The 13,752-nt window shown below is 45.6% G+C and overlaps 1 protein-coding gene across 4 annotated transcripts in view; it reads right to left on the bottom strand.

Annotated features, from left to right (window-relative positions):
• WIPF3 (WAS/WASL interacting protein family member 3) overlaps window positions 1–12,008 on the bottom strand; it is a 56,225-nt gene extending 44,217 nt beyond the window's left edge. The window contains exons 1-2 of one of the 4 annotated variants that reach the window (XM_077268838.1): window positions 11,991–12,008; window positions 11,824–11,858 (exon numbers count right to left, since the gene is read on the bottom strand). The gene's annotated coding sequence lies outside the window, so the exon portion shown is untranslated. Of the gene's footprint in view, window positions 1–11,561; window positions 11,761–11,823; window positions 11,859–11,990 lie in introns of those variants that run through there. The other 3 variants (XM_077268841.1, XM_077268839.1, XM_077268837.1) reach the window with 3 other exon arrangements.
• Between the last annotated feature and the right edge of the window lie 1,744 nt (window positions 12,009–13,752).

Genomic DNA, 13,752 nt, shown 5'->3' with positions numbered 1-13,752 from the left:
CCCTCAAGCAAGAGGGTAAGACCCAGAAAGAAATTTCTCAACAAATAGGCTGTTCCCAGAGTGCTGTATCAAGGCACCTCAATGGTAAGTCTGTTGGAAGGAAACAATGTGGCAGAAAACGCTGTACAACGAGAAGAGGTGACCGGAACCTGAGGAAGCAGTGGACTGAGTCTGGTGTGGAAACATCCAGAGCCACCGTGCACAGGCGTGTGCAGGAAATGGGCTACAGGTGCCGCATTCCCCAGGTAAAGCCACTTTTGAACCATAAACAGCGGCAGAAGCGCCTGACCTGGGCTACAGAGAAGCAGCACTGGACTGTTGCTAAGTGGTCCCAAGTACTTTTTTCTGATGAAAGCAAATTTTGCATGTCATTCGGAAATCAAGGTGCCAGAGTCTGGAGGAAGACTGGGGAGAAGGAAATGCCAAAATGCCTGAAGTCCAGTGTCAAGTACCCACAGTCAGTGATGGTGTGGGGTGCCATGTCAGCTGCTGGTGTTGGTCCACTGTGTTTCATCAAGGGCAGGGTCAATGCAGCTAGCTATCAGGAGATTTTGGAGCACTTCATGCTTCCATCGGCTGAAATGCTTTATGGAGATGAAGATTTCATTTTTCAGCACGACCTGGCACCTGCTCACAGTGCCAAAACCACTGGTAAATGGTTTACTGACCATGGTATTACTGTGCTCAATTGGCCTGCCAACTCTCCTGACCTGAACCCCATAGAGAATCTGTGGGATATTGTGAAGAGAAAGTTGAGAGACGCAAGACCCAACACTCTGGATGAGCTTAAGGCCGCTATTGAAGCATCCTGGGCCTCCATAACATCTCAGCAGTGTCACAGGCTGATTGCCTCCATGCCACGCCGCATTGAAGCAGTCATTTCTGCCAAAGGATTCCCGACCAAGTATTGAGTGCATAACTGAACATTATTATTTGATGGTTTTTTTGTTTGGTATTAAAAAACACTTTTATTTGATTGGTCGGGTGAAATATGCTAATTTATTGAGACAGGTTTTTTGGGTTATCAGGAGTTGTATGCCAAAATCATCAGTATTAAAACAATAAAAGACCTGACAAATTTCAGTTGGTGGATAATGAATCTATAGTATATGAAAGTTTAATTGTAATCATTACATTATGGTAAATAATGAAATTTAACACTATATGCTAATTTTTTGAGAAGGACCTGTATATATATTATTTTTTACATCTAGCTATTTTTCTCTCCCAGCAGTCATGTTGATCATAGAGAAGTGTAATCTAATAGATGCTGGACATTACATCACTTTTGGCAAGGATCTCCCTACAGAGGAATGTTGAGGACACGCAGTGCACCCTCCTCCTATTCCATGTGGAAGTTGGGACACCCATGACTTCATTACAATATCAGGCACTCGGGATGTTTTCTTCCTGCATTTGAGTTCTTTTATTAAACACAGTGCTAACTTTATTGTTTTAGCCAATTGTGATGTGAACACAATATTTAAATAAATATATTTTTTTCTTATGTAACTGCATGGAATTGGGGCTAAAATAGTTTCAGTTGGATTTCATTAAACATTTTGCACGTTTCGTTTACCATAGCCTCTGTAATACATTGTCTAGTGGTGGTTGCAGAATGAGTTAACGAGGTTGGCCACATTAATTTATTTCAACAGATGTGTTGGGGACATGATTTGCGGCACTTACTAGAATATAGGTATGACATGTTCTCCTCCAGCATTTGTTAGTGCAGCTTTCCTAACAAACTGCACAGCTTCTCCGGTCCATACAACGGCCACATGTGACCAGGCCGGCCCATCAGTCTCCTCCAATAGAAAACCAGATTTCTCATGTGAGGTTTTCAATTGGACAAGACTGATGAACTGAAGCAGTTTGCACTAGTTTTTGACAGCCAGATGAAAAACTCAGTGTGAACATTTTTAATTTCACCATTGATTTCTGTAGCCAATTTGTATATCTATACACACACATTGTCCCACAGCTCAGAGACATTGAATATTTATTAGCAAAATCTGCAACTATTAATTGCAGAATCTACACAAAGAATGCAGATGCCGCCATTTTCCCGGTGTCCCCCGTATTCAAAAGTTTGGAAGATTTAATTATGCATTATACTTGGCTGTTTCCATGTGAGTCTAAGGGTAGATGCAGACGGCCAAGCACTAATTCACTTGCATGACCAAGTGCGATCCGAATATTGGATCAAACTCGAGCACGTGGCCTTTTTTTTCTCAGACAATCTCAGTCCGAGGAAAAAAAAAATCAGACATGTGCGTGACCCCAAATGCTAACATCGTTCCGAGTGCAATCTTATGTTTTGTTGGATAGCACTCAGACAGCAAATATGCTCTTATGCCACCAGCATTATGCTTTTCTGTAGGCCAATCAACTGAAAAATCTATAGTTCACATGGGCATATAAAAAAATTATCCAATTTTCATAAAGAAAAAAGGACTATTTATAATCTGCATCATCATCCGTATGGCATGCATGTGGAATTCATTTTTATACATCAGCTGTTAAATTTCCAAGACCAAATACAGTTTCCCATGGTAACAATTGCAATTTATCTGTAAGAATAGGATGCTATGTGGCTGATCGGTGTGGGATATGATTTTCTTGTGCACACACAGACTTGAACAGTCAACTCTCATTTGAAATATGGAGAAGACGTCGCATTCTGCATTTTTTTTTTCACATGGACATTTGGTCATCTGCACAGCCATACTGAACAACACGGGTCCAGGTCCAGGTGAGCATATGAAAAATCACTTGATTTTCAGTCCGAAAACCTGGACGATTTTCATTCATATTGTCATGTGTATTCCAGGTATATTTGTTCTGTGTGTCCATTGTTAGATCCGTATCGCATCTGTGTGTCTGTTTTTTACATTCATCATATTGTACATGATCAGATACAGTTTACCATGTTAAAAATGGCAATATATCCATGTCTATCAGATGCTATACACTTAATGAATATGGGATCCATTTTATTTGTCATTCATTGATTTTAATGGGCGAGTCTCATCCAAAATACAGAAGAGAATGGCGCATGCGGCCATTTTTTCTCACGGACACTTGGTTCGTGTTCCTCTTCACACCCCTACTGAATAACATAGGCCAGCGTGCTATCCGATATAACTAAGGACAGCACACTGTATAGTATGATCATCTGAAGGAAATCGTTACTCTATATGTAGAACTTTGATGTTTAGGATTCAGAAAGTGTGAATGACAACCAATGTTACAGCTGTAACGTGAGCCGTATCACTTGTCAACCAACTTTAATTAAAGAAATTGTCCAGAACTTTTCGGCTAAGCTCCCACGGGACAAATATGCAGAGGATTTTCCGATGGCGGTTCACAAGCCGAAAATCTGCTTTGTACTACAGTAGCAGCATTGTGAATTAGATTTCACAAAATCACATTTTCACGCTGCAGAGAGAATCTACAGTATAAACTGGCTGGAGATGACGATTTAGACCTTCAGCAGTGACTGTCAGCACGGATTTCACCCATTGCAATGCACACAGATAATGTTTAGACAACGTCACCATGTGTAAAGCTTGCAGCCAGGGGTGAAGACTGTCCAGGTGAAGTCACGGCATGACTACAACTTCGTTAGCGATTGTGACCTGTATGATCTAGCACAAACTAGTCACTCCATGGTCAGGTCCGGTAAAGCTTCATCCACATAATGATAACTGCAATGTTTGGGAGGTACATGGTACGACGATAACTGGTCTTCTTTTCCACTTTCTTGGGTTAAGCCAATTAATGTTGTTCTTACATACAGTGCTGTGCAAATTAATTGGGACAAAGCATTTTTTAAGTAAAATCGTAAGTTGGTTACAGTCAGTGATTCAAACCAGTTTTCATATATAATAAATCTTGGTCAACTAGCCAGTGGAAAAAGGTAATTTTTAGAATTAGTATGTAACAGTGCATTATAACATTTTATTTTTTTGCTTTGTCCCAATTAATTTGCACAGCACTGTATGCTTTAGGTAAAACGTGTTGGTGCATGATGAACGGCAAATGTAATTAACATACAGTATGCGTCTGCATGAGAAGCAACAGACTTGTGTAATCCCACTCTGCACTTTCTCTACTAAGTGCACAGGGCAGGCTTTATTACACTAGTATGGTGCCTACATGTAACCCTGGAGCATTGACTCCACAGATGAAAGATATGCTGTCTAACCAGAAAATGTAACGTCACCGCTCTTCAGACTCCTCAGGTCACACTGCGCTCTGTGTGACCCAGAAGTGGCCGATCACACGAGGCTCCTTACATTGTAAAAGAGACTTCCGGCTCACGCATAGTGTCTAGAGTGATCCGCAGAGACTGAAGTGTGGTGATGTCACTGAGAAGAGGAGCGGGACGTCGCTGGATCTCGGAGAAGGCAGCGGTAGGTGAGTATATTAACACACTGACACTACAGTGCATGCACATATACACAGGTTTGGGCTCATACTCCCCTGCGAGAAACTCGGATGAGTCTCGCACGTCAATACTCGGCGCTGCTGCCGGCACTCAGGAGCGGAGCGTGCGGTTCCATGTATTCCTATGCGGCCGCACTCTCCGCTCCTGAGTGCCGGGTATTAACATGCGAGACTCATCTGAGTTTCTCGCTGGTGTGAGCCCTAAGTGAAAAAAAGTTCACAGGCGGCACTATAGAGAACTATATCATAGATGAGCAGCTAGCGGTCATTTGTATCTAATCGCCGTCAGTCCCATATAGAATGAATGGAGAGGAGGAGCGAATGCTCAACCTCTGTCCTATGCGGTGGGGGTCCCAGGAATGATCCCCCACTCGATCAGTATCCTCTATCCTATCCCCTGCCTTCTCTATTGAGAACACACACACACTCCATGAAACTGCGTATGGAGGTGTTTTGGGGGGTTGGGAGGAATATCTAGCTAAGGCTATTTTTTTACGAGAATTGGTGGCTTTGAGATAGACAGGCCCAACTATAGTCAAAGGGATCCATCGAGTAGCGCTAGTGTCCATCTTTTCTGTTAGGTTAATTATTCTGCTCCTATGATGTTGCTAAAGAATGGAATTACCAAGCGCTGAAGTGAGCAGAGGTCGAGTATAGGCCCAGATTGTACAATCTATGAGAAAGCAGCATGGGGGAGGGTATAGCAACTCACTATAACAATGCATCAGTACATAGCAAAGCTTGATATAACTTACTACTCCAGTAATATCTACTTCGTCCCTGCACACTGAAAGGCTGCCCTGCAGGGAGGCCGCACTGACTCCATACAGAGCAATGACTGATGGCACCAGCAGGCCAGAATACTTACCCGTTGCATCACATTACAGTGTCTCATAGACTCTACTGTGTCATAATCATCCGGATAATTACACAACGGCTATTACAGTGTATTCTCTGATTGGCACATTTGCCTTTGAGAGATCAATGCACTCGGCTGGCACATGTATTGTACATATCAATATGCGCTGCCAAAGCTAATAATGCTCAGCTCGGCACAATCTAATGTATGCAAATCACCGCGGAAATAAATAATTACCATTGGTCCATTAGATAATTTCCTTGGGCAATTATTATGCTTGATCATAACTTTATTACAATAACTGCCCAGTGGCCACATTTTATTGTTTGTTCTATATTTTGTATACTGATAAATATACTGTGTATACAGTAGAATAATCTGCTACTTTATTGAATGTCTATGGGCGGCAGAGCCTTGCTCTCCACAGCTTCCATCAGTGCCATAGACATTGAATAGAGCAGCACAGTGCATGATCAATTCAAACTACGGGGCACACGTGTATTTGAGGAGGGGGCTCTAGAGTTAAGGATAGGTGATAAATATCCATTGTGGCATGACCCCTATTAAAGGGTTTCACCACAAACTTGTAAAAATCCTAATAGATGATTGTTTCTACTCGCAGCAAAACTGGGCAGGCATAGAGCAAGTGCTAGGATGACTGCACAATGCACAGCGGACTACATGTCCCAGAGATTTACTATCTGCACGGCAGGTGTCTTCCATTGAGAATATTCAGCCTTTCCTACGAGCTTCAGCCAAGTCTAGCAAAGGGGTTATCAGTTCAAAAATGTGTTCACAAGAGGGACAGAAGGGTACCCAGTGGAAACCCCCCAGAACATAAACTCCTTATAAATGTTAAACTAGCAGTATTTGGTCAGTATTTTACATCAAGATGTGTAAGCCAAAACCAGGACTGGGTGATAAATGCAGAAGTGGTGCATATGTTTCTATTATACTTTTCCTCTGCTCCACTCCTGGTTTTGGCTTACAAATACTGATGTAAAATACTGACCAAATACTAATAGTGAGACGGCAGCCTAACAGATACAGTTACAGTGTTAAAGGATCTCTGCTTAAGGATCCTCAATATTAGAAGTCTGGAAAACCCCATTGAAGCTCAAAATATCTGCACCAACCACTAATAAACAATCCGATCAGACAATCTATAACTACAACACAGTAATAATGTAATCTTTGGAAACAGCAGAATGAACAACAGTGTAAGGCACAAAGTACATCAGTGATCCCTCTATATCACCCTGAATGACGACTTAGACGGTGACTCAAATGCCATAAATGAGCGACAGCGCTGATAAACAATATATGCACTATGTACGGTATTCAGGTTCTACAGAATCTGGAGATCACTATAAGTATTATTCGTCTGTGCCCATCGCATATTTGGCCATACATCATGTATAGTAACATGGATGTGTTACATAAATTACTATCACTGGTTCTGCTACCAAAATGAATCTCTATAAAGCAGTCTAAAATCAAACAGGGTGTTTCCTACACAAGCTTCTGTAATATACATACACTATTTTTTCTTTGATTATTTTTTGTTTCCTTTTTTGGAGGGAGAGGGATTGTCAAAAACTTTGGAGGCAGATACTAGTTTATCCTATAGTAAAATATGGACAATTGTTCCACATACAGCAGTGTGGCATAAATTCTCTCTATGAAATTTTTGAGAATATTATTAAAAATTCGTGGTGTTTTTAAACTTGAGTTCTGAAACCCCAGTAAAAATGTAACCACAAGCGTTCCTTTGCTCCTCAGTTATATCTCGTATTATAGCCCAGAGATACATTCAGAAGTCTGTACACCTCAGAGCTGAAATCTCCCAGAATAATTTTCCATGGTTTCCTGCGCAGAGCTAGTTGTGACAATTTTGCACTTTACCCCAGGAAACTAAAAGTCCATTTAGACAGGCGATTTAATACAAGACGGCAACATACAAGGTGCTGATTTTTATGGTCTTTACTAAGGGGGTGTTGCTCAATGGTGTAGTTATGCAGAGGAGCCCCCAGAGAATCCTATGAGCAATGCCCCCTTGGTAAAGACCAAAGATTAGCAGTTAATAAAAGGCCCAGATCTCTGTAATAGAATTCTCAGGGGAACAGCAGGTAAGAAATAAGAGACAAAACTGCCCTCTCTATCTGATCTTGTGTGTTGCAAGAGCTCATCTAAGCTGTAGAGATAACAAGCTTTCTGGCTATTTCCAACATTGTGCATACAGCTCCGCAATATAACATAGGTCGCATCTCCGGATCAGTAAAAGCTAAACGTTTTAGTAGCTACTTCTAAAGCCGATCACGAACACCAATCGGCTACAGGTAAGCCGCTCTGTGGTCGTTTAATAGCCGGTAGACTGGCTGACCACACTTCCAATACCATGGGCCACCTAGCATCTTCCTCATGGGATTTTTCCTTCCTCTGTATCAGCATCTTAGGTTTTAGGTTGTATTGTACTCGATGGACTATGTCTACCTTCAACCTTAATACTGTGAAACTTTGTGCACATAACGATCATTAATTTGATTGTTCGGTGCCCATAGAATGGCATGTTATCGGCAGTACATCACCTGTTTACAAGTCACAATGTGCTGTTGGCAAAAGCAAAACATTTTTAAACCTGCTTAAAAATAATCACATCCGACAAAGGAGCATTTTGCTTGTTCGTCGGCTGTTTGCAGGTCTGTTTAGAGAGGACGATAGGTCTGGAGAAAGAGATTCTTATTAACTTTCATTTCCCATTATCGGCATATGTTGAAGTCTTGATATAAATTGTACCAAGGTGCTCATCCGTAAACACATTCACTTTCCCCACAAACGTACCAGACTGGATTAAGGGGAACATGCATGAATGTTCTATGATGAAGTGCAATCATTGGATAAACAATAGGATAGCATGGAGTCCTGACCCTCATTTTCCCTTGTGGTTAGGAGGCCATGTGTGAGGAGAAAAATCCCATGTCTATGGCTAGTTGACTACACACTATTTACAGAAAACGTGTCACCAAAACAAACGCTATTATTCTGCAGATATGGGTATAATGCTGCCCGGCACTTGCATGTAGCCCAGGAGTGGGGAACCTCAGGCCCACGAGCCATTTACGGCCCTCGATGACCTTTTATCCAGCTATCGGGCAGATTCTCAGGGACCACAGTGCTTTGGCAGGGAGCTGTATTTTGATTACAACCAGCTCATTAATTTCTTCTTGCTCTGTTAGCACACACATACAGTGTTCACTACTGGACACTGAAGGGCATGCAATGGAAGATTACGTCCTGACACCAGTGCCACAGTCAGGATGCACTTTGTGGGCGGAGTTTGTACGGCCCCCGAAGGATGGTATAAATATCCAAATAGCCCTTGGCAGAAAAAAAGATTCCCCACCCCTGATGTAGCCGAACGCTCCAGGGAGAAAATGAACTTTATTCTCCCTGGCAGCGTTCAGGTTTCAGTCATGGGGGCAATGCCTGCGCGAGTTCAATCAGAGCGGCCACTGTAACGGCTCCCCCGGCCCTGATTGACAGCTGCCCCTAATGCTGATTGACAGCTGCCCCTAATGCAGAGGGAGTGTCAGTCTGGGCTGGGGGTGAGGTTTCAGTTACAGGGGCGTCTCCAGTACTGGTTCAGTCACCACTCTGAGTGTACAGCGAGGAGTCTGTATCCATACCCCCAACATTAGGGCCAAGGGCGCGGTTACAGCCGATCTGAATTCTCCGAGCAGTGACTGAAGCAGCGCTGGTGCCGCCCCCCGTGACTGAAACCTCACCCCCAGCCCTGACTGACACTGGCTCTGTATTGGGTCGCCTGTCAGTCAGCGGCGGGGGGCGGTTACAGCTGTATTCTCCAAGCAGTGACTGAATCAGCGCTGGTGCCGCCCCGTGACTGAAACGGGATCGCTGCCGTAGGGAATGAAGTTCATTTTTTCAGGGTAGCAGTATAATGCTATTAACCTGCACATTAACCCCATATCTTCAGGTTAATAGCGTTGTTTCTGATGACAGGTTCCCTTTAAGGTGGTGACTCTATGGTGACTCTTGACTGCACGATTGCAGAACATTTTTGGAGCTGCGGCCTATAGATGCCAATATCTGTTAATATGACATACAGGTGCATTATTGTATGAATTATTAAGACTACTGCGACTTCTTGGTCTCAATACCACAGTAAAAGCAGTTCAACATATGACAACTTAAATATTTCCCAGTTGTGACTATTTTTACTATAAGGAAACACTACAGCTGCACAACAGTCCTGGTTACCGACTATGTCTCTTCCCACATGGTGCGCAATCCTAGGCCACAGAGGGTATGTCAGTGAGGTCGGCTGTCACCAACTCCATTATTTATCTGTCTCCGTTATTTATCTGTCTCTGTTATTTATTTGTCTACATTATTTATCCATCTTCGTAATTTATCCATCTTTGTTATTTATCCATTTCCATTGTTTATTTGTCGCTGTTACTTATATGTTGCGGTTATTTATCTGTCTCTGTTACTTGTCTGTCTCCATTATTTGGCTGGATGATAAATCATTTCAGCTCTGATGTAAGACCAGTGAGAACTAGGGAACGGTTGGCGCTCCATGTAACCTGTTCAGGACCACGTGATCATAAAGCTCTAGACCCAAAACACAAGGATTGTCTGGCAGACATGGATCTAAGGGCAGAGCCAGACTGCCGTATTTCCCGTGCGAGAATCGCATCGCACTGCACGCACTGGCCTGGCACCTCTCCTGACCTGAGCGAGACAGTATGATGTATTTCTATGCAGCTGTCAAGCTCAGGTCAGGAGAGCCGACAGCCAGTACGAGGCTTACGATGCGATTCTCGCATGAGAAATACGGCCGTCTGTCTCGCCCTAAGGCTACGTTCTCACGATCAGGAAGTAGCAGTGCTTTGGACACAGTGTATTGTTGCTGCGTCCAAAGCGCTGCATTCTAATCACGCAGGTAAATCCACATGTGGTCACTGAACCGTGCAGTTTTACCGCATCCAATACATTCTATTGTGGAAATTTCTGTTGCAGAGCTTAACGTCTCCACAACAGAAATTGACATGCTGTGGCTCGTAAACCCGCGCCACGGGTGAGTTTCTGCAGCGGTACATAGAAGCACAGTGGGCATGGGATTTTTATAAATCCCATCCACTGTGCTTGTACTGTACAATGCAGCGTTTCAAAAGCAGCGCAAGTGCACGGAGTCCAAAACGCTGATATTCCTGATTGTGGGCACGTACCCTAAGGTTTCCACCACACAACGTAGGAGGAGCAGGTGGGATGCCCGGCTGTCAGAGACACAGGACTCGCAGATCAGAGGAGCTGATCACATCTCTGCGGTCTTCTCTGTCCTACATAAGGCGGTCATGGCAGCACTTTGGACGCAGCAGATACCCGGCTTTTGTACGCACGGTGATCCCGCTTGTGCTCATTGAACCATGCGGAATCAGCGCATCCTATACATAGACTGTGTAATTTATCTTGTGGAGACTGAGCATCTCCGCAAGATAAACAGACATGCTGCAGTCTATAAAGACGGGCCGCATGTGCGTATACACAAGTCTGCCACCTGCGTCTTTGTATGCAGTGTGGAGATGGGATTTCATAAAATGCCCTCCACTATGCTGTAACATCTGAACGCTGCGGGTTGCAGGCTGCGGCTGTACACAGCATCCAGTCCGCAGCGTTTCCTGACCGTGGAAAGATAGCTAAGGCTGTAATGGACGCAGCATCTCCTGATTGCCGGGCGCCCTCCTGACATAGCAGAGTTGCTTGGTCTTAACAAACCCAGCTCATCTTAATGGTCACAGGTCAGGTCAGTGCCATGGGTTCAATGTAAAATTACAAATTATAAAATGATAACGCGTGCACGTCCTGGTAAAACCTCTCGGGGACGCTCCATGTAACAAACCTTGCCACAAACAAAAATAAAACAAACAAAAAAACCACAAATTGAAAATAATAAAGTAAAACACAAAAAAGGTCATTGAGGAGGTGCAGGAATGAGTTCTTTCCAAGCCGGGAGCCCCCATTACTGTGAATGGCGCAGATCCCTGCAGCCCCTGAAGTTACCAGTGTAACAATCGCTGCCAGAAACACAGTCGTCAAGTGTCAGCTGTGTCGCGACCACATCATGTGTGCTGCCGGGGCTTGTCATGGGGACTTCGTGCCATGTCCTGCCCTTGTTATCAGCACAGCATGAGGACAGGACGTGCCCGGCAATAAGCCCAGAACTCACCGGCCACACGGCTCCTCTCCGCACTGTCCGGCTCTCCGCGCACGGTCACCTGCAGGACGAGCTCCCGGGCGGCGCTGGCCGAGCTCCGGGACAGGGCGGGGATAACTCCTCTCTCCGGGGGAGGGGACGGGACACCTGCTGTATGGCGGCGCGGTCACTCCCTGCCACAGCACAGGGACAGCAGAGAGTGACACGCCAGCTGCACCTTCCCTCCTCTATGACTGTCACACGGGCAGGAGTGACATAGCGTACAGGATCTTACCTCATGTGCCAGAGAGGGCCCACGTTACAGTGCCCCGGCTGACCGAGACAGTCACCAGAATGCCCACGTTACAGTGCCCCGGCTGACCGAGACAGTCACCAGAATGCCCACGTTACAGTGCCCCGGCTGACCGAGACAGTCACCAGAATGCCCACGTTACAGTGCCCGGCTAACCGAGACAGTCACCAGAATGCCCACGTTACAGTGCCACGGCTGACCGAGACAGTCACCAGAATGCCCACGTTACAGTGCCCCGGCTAACCGACACAGTCACCAGAATGCCCACGTTACAGTGCCCCGGCTAACCGAGACAGTCACCAGTAAGAGTGCCCAGGTTATAGTGCCTCAGATAACCGAGACAGTCACCAGTAAGAGTGCCCAGGTTACAGTGCCTCAGATAACCGAGACAGTCACCAGTAAGTGCCCAGGTTACAGTGCCCCAGATAACCGAGACAGTCACCAGTAAGTGCCCAGGTTACAGTGCCCCAGATAACCGCGACAGTCACCAGTAAGAGTGCCCAGGTTACAGTGCCCCAGATAACCGCGACAGTCACCAGTAAGAGTGCCCAGGTTACAGTGCCCCAAATAACCGCGACAGTCACCAGTAAGAGTGCCCAGGTTACAGTGCCCCAGATAACCGAGACAGTCACCAGTAAGAGTGCCCAGGTTACAGTGCCCCAGATAACTGAGACAGTCACCAGTAAGAGTGCCCAGGTTACAGTGCCCCGGCTAACCGCGACAGTCACCAGTAAGAGTGCCCAGGTTACAGTGCCCCAGATAACCGAGACAGTCACCAGTAAGAGTGCCCAGGTTACAGTGCCCCGGCTAACCGCGACAGTCACCAGTAAGTGCCCAGGTTACAGTGCCCCGGCTAACCGAGACAGTCACCAGTAAGAGTGCCCAGGTTACAGTGCCCCGGCTAACCGCGACAGTCACCAGTAAGAGTGCCCAGGTTACAGTGCCTCAGATAACCGAGACAGTCACCAGTAAGTGCCCAGGTTACAGTGCCCCGGCTAACCGCGACAGTCACCAGTAAGAGTGCCCAGGTTACAGTGCCCCGGCTAACCGCGACAGTCACCAGTAAGAGTGCCCAGGTTACAGTGCCCCGGCTAACCGAGACAGTCACCAGTAAGTGCCCAGGTTACAGTGCCCCGGCTAACCGCGACAGTCACCAGTAAGTGCCCAGGTTACAGTGCCCCGGCTAACCGAGACAGTCACCAGTAAGAGTGCCCAGGTTACAGTGCCCCGGCTAACCGAAGAGTGCCCACGTTACAGTGCCCTAAGTAAACAAGACAGTCCCCAGTAGAAATGTCCGGAGGTCAGGCAGAGAGGACTACCGTAACTGCTAGTGGTGGCAGCTGTAAACTGTGCCATAAAACGTGCCTCCTTAGAGTGGCAGGCAGGGGTGTGACATTAGTGTCAGGAACAGAGTGTCTTTATGAATAGTGAGTGCCCACATAATTGGTGACATAAGAAGAGATTGCCCACATAAACAGCTACAAAAAGAAGAGAGTGCCCACATAAACAGCTAGAGGAAGAAAAGAGTGTCCCCCATAAGAACTGATGTGGTAAAAAAAATAATCTACACTCTGCCAATGACCAGGCATGTAGAGTTAGCACAACCAGTGAATAGTGGCAGCTCTCACAAACAGTACAAGAGAGTGCCCCCACTCCAGTGTATGAGGTAGGGTCGGGACTATCCTTATAAACGATGTGAGTGCCTCACCGGTAACAGTGATCAGGAGAGGACACAAACTGAAGTGGCCCCTTTGTAAGAACACTATATGGCCCCTCTTTGGGTGTGCGATAGAAGCTGGTTGTTGCTTTGAAGGTGTTTGCGGCCCCCTTACCTTTTGTGCCCCTGTGTGGCTGCACAGGTGGCACCAATGATATGTCTGCCCCTGGATGGTGTGCCCCATTACCAATGTG

Source organism: Ranitomeya variabilis, chromosome 6 (assembly GCF_051348905.1).
Source record: "Ranitomeya variabilis isolate aRanVar5 chromosome 6, aRanVar5.hap1, whole genome shotgun sequence".
NCBI classification, from domain to species: domain Eukaryota; kingdom Metazoa; phylum Chordata; class Amphibia; order Anura; family Dendrobatidae; genus Ranitomeya; species Ranitomeya variabilis.
The sequence above is the reverse complement of the archived record's forward strand: the minus strand, read 5'-3'. Positions and strand labels throughout refer to the sequence as shown.